This window comes from Carlito syrichta, unplaced genomic scaffold, assembly GCF_000164805.1.
Source record: "Carlito syrichta isolate Samal-C Ts95f unplaced genomic scaffold, Tarsius_syrichta-2.0.1 Scaffold304015, whole genome shotgun sequence".
Lineage (NCBI taxonomy): Eukaryota > Metazoa > Chordata > Mammalia > Primates > Tarsiidae > Carlito > Carlito syrichta.
The window spans coordinates 215913-224511 of NW_007248111.1; the positions used below are offsets into that span (position 1 = coordinate 215913).

Consider the following 8599-nt stretch of genomic DNA (forward strand, 5'->3'; position numbering starts at 1 on the left):
AGCAGGATTCATAGCTGGTTAAAAGTCACTGCAAGGTAAGGCAAAACTAAAGCAAGTTAGAAACCTAAGAGCATCGTGAACAGAAAAGTCCGTGTTTGGAACTCTAGCAACTCTCCGAGATCCAGCGAGTTCTCACTGGCTGGTTCATGGACCCTTCTGGGAAGTCTTCAAGAATTAACACTTTTTCAAAGAGGGAGGGGAGTTAAGATGGAACGCAAATAGGTGACGCAATAACAGAGGTGAGGAGTATTTAGGACCCAAATTTTATTTTTAATTTTTTAAAATCTCTCACAATAATTTCAAAATTGGGAGACTACTACTTAGTTAATTTCAGGAATAATTCAGGTATTAGGAATGTGAAGGAGATAATGGTTCCCTTCTTGCTTTATTATGGAGTTCAATTCAAGTTCTGTGAAATCTATGAAAATCAATAAGAAGTATATGCTTTATGTGACAGTTCCATCTAAAGTATCTTGTATAGAATATAGGGCAGATACAATGGAGCAGCCAAGCACATGTAATTTACCCAACAAATCTAAAGCACTCCCACATTGATTTTTTTTTTTTGTAGTTTTCTAGCCCCCAGTCACTGAACAGAGAAAAAAATGGCTTACTTTCATAGCATGGGATACTCAAGGCTACATGTCCTCTAATTCAAGACTATCTTTTTGTTGGCTTGCTGATGGAATTTTTTAGGTCATTTAAAAAATACTTGTTTTCTCTAAAATATTATGACAAGAAAATAAAACGGTTTTTTAAATGTTCTGATCTGTTGATTAATTTGGCCCAAAATCATATTATACTCATGTTGTTTTTAATGTTTTAACTACTTCCAAATGCAATTACCTTGAAAAAACTATGAATAGAAAATTTTATATAACTGAAAAGACAAGCTTTCATAATGTATTAAAGTACCTAATTTAGTCACTGGGAAAAAAGGGACACACAGAAGCCACTTTTGAGACTGTAATTATAAGTTAAGTCACTATTGAAATGACATGCATATATATTTCCAGTTTAAAATAATTAAAGCTTTCCCCCCCCTACATTCTTTCACTCACAAGATAAGACAGTTGGGAAATTACAAGTTCATACATACCCAAAAATATTCCACAGGATTTACCTACTATACCTAACAAAAAGGGATCTGTCTGTATTGTCCAGAACGATGTAAACAAGTGATATTGGATTCTCTGAACCACCCCGCCTTCACCAACTGCAGATTGACTTGCGTTTTAACCAGGGTTGTCGACTGTGAAATATGGTCAGATTAATATTTGAAAATCCAAATAACGGTAGAGCGCTGCCACTTAGACATCACCAAGCCTTAGGGATGTTGTATGTCTTTGACTGTAGCTGCCCCCTCCTGCTTTATTTACTCATAAGTATCATTAATACCAAGATATATAACCTTTGGTGCCAATATGTCACCCTCTCTCTTCAAGTCTTTAGTAGTTGCATGCTTATCTATCTCAGTCAAATGTATTTCTTATCAAAAAAAGAGTGAGAGACCTGACAATACAGTGTTATCGAATTTTTTCAGCTGAGACCCCCACGCCATTCAGCATTCAGACATGCTTGCGCTTGATTGATGGATGGGTTTGTGACAAATAAAACTAGGATCAACAGCTTTGCACCTTTCCCCCCATCAGAGACCAGAGGAAAGCATAACTCGGTGACAATAGTGGGATTAGGGATGCATTAGCTCTCCATCGACCAGAACCATCCATTCCCATCAATACCTCGCACGTAATAACCTGAAGCTATGATAAGGAACAAAAGAAGGAGAAAAGGGACAGGAGAAAACAAATCAATAAAAGAAGGGAATGTCTGAAAGATGCACTGTCCAAATGAAGATTTTTTTTTCTGCATTGCTGGGCTAATGTCCCTGAATGTGGAAACAATACCTCACAGAGTTTTGACAGGGGAAGCAGATTGACACATTGTTTAAATACAGGTTTGGCATCTGCGGATTGATATTTAGATGAGGTTTGTGTTTTGCAGGCCAACAGACGAGCTATAGTGTTTACTGTTAACCTGTGTCTCTAAATTGCTCTTAAAGAAAAAGAATGTTTTCACCTGAATGATTCCGATTCTGTGGCACTGATTCTGTGATAATTAGAACATTCTACTGTGTAGCTAGTTTTAATGTCCAAATCCTTTGCACAGTCACAAATATTCCCTTAAATATGGGTTAGTATGAAAAATCATACTTGACTAGTTTACAAAGATTCCTACAAAGCATATTTTTTTCAATGACCAGAAAGAGACTGATACCCCTTTTGCAAAACCTAAGACCTGCCCTGGAAGAGTCTTACTTTTCTAGGTAGATTATTTTTTGGGGGTGGGGTAAAAATCTTCCTACATAAAGATTGTATCTTCAGCTTCAATTCATAGGATATTTTGATGATAATTTCATCATTCTGCCCACAAACAATGGACCGTTAAGCTTATTTATTCAGGTTTTTTGTTCCTTTTCTTTCGAGAGCTTTTGATTTTTGTATTACCTATCATATTTGTCCTAATACACAATTTATTCTAATTGGCCATTGAATGGGCCAGTATGGTTTTCTCCTGGTGCATACGAACATTAGTGATATTTGTTCTTCTCTGAAGAAGAGGTGTGAAGAGAGGAAAGCCCGAGTTCTAATTGTGGAGGCACTGATCTTGGAAAAGGCACTTCATCATTTTGCTTCAGTTTTCACACTTAGAATAAGAAGAGAATTATACTGTCTAATTCATCATTATCATCATCGTCGCCATCATTATTAATATTATCATTATTCTTCATTGACACGCTGTAGTGCTTCATTTCCTCGTTAAAGTTTGCAAGTGTTGAAAAGAAAAAAAGCCATTTAGTTCCATTTTCTTTTTTAGTTCTATGGGAAGATGGAAGGCTTTTCTCTTTGTTTAAGTAAACGTAGTAAGAAAGGAGAGAAATTGCCCCATCTCTGAGCAAATGGGGAGAAGATTCTTCAGCTAGGACAGTGGCTTTTAAACTATAGACCAGAGAAACCAAAAGATTAAAGGAGTTTCCAGAATAAAAATAATTTAGGGATAGTATATTGTTTTATCTGTAGAATATATTCTGGTTTTATTACCTGTTTTCAAGTCTTATTTCAGGCATTATAAAGTCAACTATATGTGGATATGGAATCAACTGCGTGAGTAAAGGCAGGGGTTGGCCTGTATCACTGAAAGTCATGGGTATATGTCAGGAAATGTAGCAGTGTTTCTACAATTACAAAGAGAACAACCATATTTTAATGATAATTTTAAAGAAGTATTCTTTAGACCTAAAGATGGTATAAATTATTAAAGCCACATACATCTGACATTCAGGTCATACAACTTTCCATATAGATCAGCATAGATGGTACATGCTCTGAAAATCTGTCTGCACAGAAAACCTCTAAGGTAACAAACTTCATGAAAGGCAAATGGTCTACTCTTTGGTCCTCACATGTGACCTATTTTGTACCCACTGGTACTATACAGTGGGTATTTTCTTTCAGCTTCTAAATACAAGGCCAATCCTGGGGCACTCCAGGTAAATGATTTTGTGGGGCACCTTTGCTGAAGCTGAATGAACTCCCAATATCCAAAACCGATACCCATGAGTGAGTTCACTTTATCTTCAATAAGACCAGTCACTACTTGCTCATCTGTTACCTTAAAATTTAAACCAGATGCTGGCCTCTGACTCTGACTACCTTGATAACCACGTAGAGGAAGAGACCCAGAGCTCCAAAGGGTTCTTTTAACATAAAAGAGCATTCATAAGCTCAAACTATATTTTAATATAAACGGGAGCATGACCTTTGCTACAATTGCAAAACATACAGAACTTGATATCTTTTCTTTACTGTGTAGGCAACCTTCAAGTTTTCTGTGAAAGCTTTTGAAAATGCTCCTACCTCCATGACGTCATCTCTACATTTGGCTCCATTACGTTTCCAAGTGAAGATGTGAAGAGGCAAGATTCCCACATGTGCATTTACATGGACTCAAGCAGAACAAAACAACTTCTCCCACTTGGCAGTTGTGTATGTAAATCTCTGGGGTGATCTTTGAGTATATGTTATATGTTATCTATTTCCTTGGTGTGTATATCTTCCAGGAGAATATCAATCTCTGGAGACAATGTTTGTGTCTTGTGCAAGACTCATTGTATATAACCTAATGCAGTGCCTGTAGGCACTCTGGAAATGCTAGTTAAATGGAAAGAAGTATACACTTGTATTCATGAAGGTAAATATGGGCACATTGCCAAAGAAATTACAGAGTCATAAACAATTGTTAATGTCTTATATATGTTCAGATTAAAAATCAAACCATATGGCATAATGTTAAATGGAAAAGTCTATCTCTCTGTCATTCTAGAACTCAACAACAGCCCAAAGACAAAATGTATATGTTCACTAGTCATCATTATAAAATTTATATCAGATTACTTAAGTGAGAATGTGTACACGAATTCAGATTGTATTTGTAGGTAGAAATAAGATATCAGAACCAAATGTAAAACATTTTGACTAAAATTCAAAATATAAGTTAGGTATTCTGAAAACTTGCAAAGTTTGTTCTCTTTTCTACCAAGTGCCAAATCTCATGTTTTCCTTTGTATTCACGAAGGGTTAGATACTCTAAGACAGGGGTTTGCAAACTACTGCCTGTAGCCTTGCTGTCTATTACCAAGTATATAAGTGAAGCTCTGTTATCACAGTCATGTCTATGTGCTTATGTGTTTTTCTATCTTGTTTTTGCCCTTTAAGGGTGGAGTTGAGTAATTGAAAACGATGGACAGATACAGTTATGAGTTGAATTGCCCTCCACTCCTCCATGCCCCGAATCCATATGTTGAAGCTCTAATCCACAGTACCTTGAAATGTGACCTTATTTGGAAATAAAGTCATGGCAGGTGTAATCAAATTAGGAGGAACTCACACTGGAGAAGGATGGGTCCCTAATCCAACATGACTGGTGTTCTTTCATAAAGGGGAAATTTGGACCCAGACTCACACAGAGAGAATGTCATGTGAAGGGGAAGGCAGAAATTGGAGTGATGCAACCAGGGAATGCCAACGATTGCCAGCAAACCACCAGAAACAAGGAGAGAGGCACGGAACAGATTCATGCAACCCTCAGAAAGAACCAACCCCACCCACACCTTGATCTCAGGTGTCTGGCCTTCAGATCTGGGAGACAGTCAAGTTTTGTTGCTTAAACCACACAGTCGGTAGTGTTTTGTTTGTTCCAGCTGTTCTAGAAAATTCATATACTACATGACCCACAAAATCTGCGGTATTTACTATCCAGCCATTTACAGAAAAAGTTTGTCGAGTCTTACTGTAAGGCTCTGGTTTCTGATCTTGGTGGAACCATTCAGTGAGAATTAGTCACAAGTAACTTGATGGTAGGGTATGGATCACTATTCCTAAGGTCTCTTTGCTGTCTTCAGAAAAGAGTAGAAACAGTGCTTGTGGATTCTGCTTGTAGATATAGTCACACACACACACACACACACACACACACACACACACACACACACACACACACATACGCAGAGTTCAAATCTCTGCACATCCTGATTTTCTATGAAGGAATATCTATAGAAGACAGTGAAGAAATTGACTAAACAATTAAAAATTAATTTAGTCAAAACCAGTAAATTCACAAGGTCAAAAATGGTCATTTGATGAAATTTAGACTTTTAAAATCTGAGTGCTGTTCAACTTAGCTGTTTGCTAAGCAAACATCTTTGTTCTTAGCAAAACACTTCCTGGCAGTTTGAAACTCCTTAATAATCAAAAAATTTTAATGAGAAATTTTAATGATTTATGTATCAGTGGAAGACAAACAGCTGGTTAGTATTTTTCTTGAAATGTGTCTGAGGTTAGAATTAAAGGACTGGTTGCTTGGGGAAGGAAAATGTCATCACTTGACAAGAGGATGCTGGGTTTGGAAGATTCCATATCTGTCTATTCATTTGTAATTGGTGATCAGGAAGGATACACCAATTTTGGATCCTAAGGAGAAGACAATGACCAAATGTTTAAGAATTAAAAGTACTTTCTCTTGGAATTAAAGATAGAATACCTATACCTTTCCCTCCTGAAGCAATACTTCTTTTTTTTTTTTTTTTGAGTCAGAGTCTCACTCTGTCACCCAGGCTGGAGTGAAGTGGCATGCTCATGGCCACTGTAGCCTTGACCTGATCCTTCTGCCTCAGCCTTCCAAGTAGCTGGAACAACAGGTAAGCACTGCCACACCCGGCTAATTTATTTATTTATTTATTGTAGAGACGAGGTCTTGTTAAGTTGCCCAGGCCAATCTCAAACCCCTGGACTCAGGCAATCCTCTCGCCTCCCCCTCCCAAAGTGCTGGAATTACAGGTGTGAGTCAACCCCACCTGGTAATTCTTCTTTTCTTTTCTTTTCTTTTTTTTCATGAAGAAAGTATATCTTTATTGTTCCTTAAATGAAAGTGGGTCATCATAAAATTCTTCCTTGGCATCTTCACCATGAGAATGAGGATGAGGTGGAAGAGGACAGCCTGGTCTTGCTGTCTTGGTTGACAGAGGCGGAAGAGATGGAGGGGAGGCAGGAGAGACTGGACACTTGGTGCAGCTTTCAGAAACCCATCTTAATTTCTGTCTGAGGCTTTTACATTTTTTCAAACAATGTTTCCATATGGCACCATTCTACTTCTGCTATATGCTTTAGTTTTAGTGCCCCATAGTAGAAAGTTACCATATTTTCCCTTTGACACATTTGTAAGGGTGTCTTCTATGCTCTTCTCTGGCAAAAGGCCTTCAGTGTGATGAGAAGTCACAGCTGGAAGTTTGGCTAATGTGCCGTGTCTCTTCACATCCCAGGGCTCTTTCCTTTGCTCCAGACATGTAATAAGGTCTGGCTTAGAGACAGTAAGTCCTAGAAAAACCAGGTTTCTATGGTTCTCTAACATCACAGTCCTGTACAATATTCGCTGAGGGGAGTCTAGGCATTTCCACTCTTCTGGAGAGAATTCTATGGCCACATCCTTGAATGACAACCCCTGAGAAGCAGCCATTTTTTTCTTTTTCCTCCTACTTCTCTGGTATTTCTTCTCAGGTGAGATTATGTAATCAAGTTACACCTGTAGTTCCAGCTACTTGGAAGGTTGAGGTGGAAGGATCACTGGAGCCCAGCAGGCTGAGGCTGCAGTGGCCGGGAGCAGCCACTGCACTCCAGTCTGGGTGAGAGAGTTAGACTCCAACATCTCCCGGTTTCTTGGTGTCCCAGCGCCCTCCCTACGGACTCCCCAGACCTGCATGTCACAGGGCGAAAAGGGAAGAAACGCAATTCTTCTTTTCAAATGTTTTCTTGATCCATGACCCATGACCTAAATGACAAAAGGTCTGAGTAAATAGAAAGATCCCTGGAGAGTTTTCTCAGCCTTCAGAAAGAGCCTGTGTGGCATTTAGGAACAGGTGTTCTCTATGCTTTGCTATTCAGAGGGTACTCTGCAGCCCTGCAATAGTATCATCGCCTGAGAGCACGTTAGAAATACAGAATTTCAAGTCACACCTTGGACATAATGGGTAAGAATCTGCATTTTTTTTTTTTTTTTTGAGTCGAACTCTCACTTTGTTTGCCACGCTGGATGGAGTGCAATGACACGATCATGGCTTACCACAACCTCGAACTCCTGGGCTCAAGCAATCCTCCCACCTCAACTGCTTGAGTAGCTGGGACTAAAGGTGTGCGCCACCACCCCTGCCTACTTTTTTTATCTTTTGTACAGATGGAGCCTCTCTACGTTGCCCAGGCTGGTCTCAAACTCCTGGGCTCAAGCGATCTTTCCGCTTTGGCTTCCCAAATTGCTGGGATTACAGGCATGAGTCACCGTGCCCAGCCTAGAATATGCATTTGGACAAGATCTCTAGACAATACATAAGCACATTAAAGTTTGAGAAGCACCGGCCTTTGTTTCTCAACTGTTGAGACATGGACTCTCAAGACCAATGTCAGTACTTTGGGCTAGTTCTCCTCTATTCCTCTGCATGGTAAGAGTAGCAACAGCTTGACTTTTCTCTAGCTCTTGCCTTATGCCTTCATTCTTGAGGTCCCTGTTAGAGAATGAAGCTCTTAGCATGTCAGTCCCTTTTCTAGTGCTTTACATATATTAAATTATTTAATCTTTGAAAAACACTTATGGGGCAGCACAATTAACCTCCTATTCAACAGATAAGAAAATTGAGGCTCACGGAAGTAACTTGCCCAAAGTTAGACAGCTTGTACACAATGTAGACAAACTTACTCAGGCTCTAGAGCCATCCTCTTTTTTTTTTTTTTTTTGAGTTGCAGTCTCACTCTGTTGCCCAGACTGGAGTGCAGTGGCCGCTCCCGGCCACCACAGCCTCGACCTGCCAGGCTCAGGCGATCCTTCCGCCTCAGCCTTCCAAGTAGCTGGAACTACAGGGCGCGCTACCACACCTGGCTAAGAGCCATCCTCTTAACCATTAACCACTCTACTGTATTGCCTTTCAACATCACGTAGATGACGAAAACCCTGTTCTTAGGAATTCCCATGAAAACTAATATAAGAAAGACAACAT

General features: G+C 39.3%; 1 pseudogene; it reads right to left on the bottom strand.

Annotated features, from left to right (window-relative positions):
- Nucleotides 1–6795: 6795 nt before the first annotated feature.
- Nucleotides 6796–7071, bottom strand: LOC110595757 (annotated as a pseudogene).
- Nucleotides 7072–8599: the final 1528 nt, after the last annotated feature.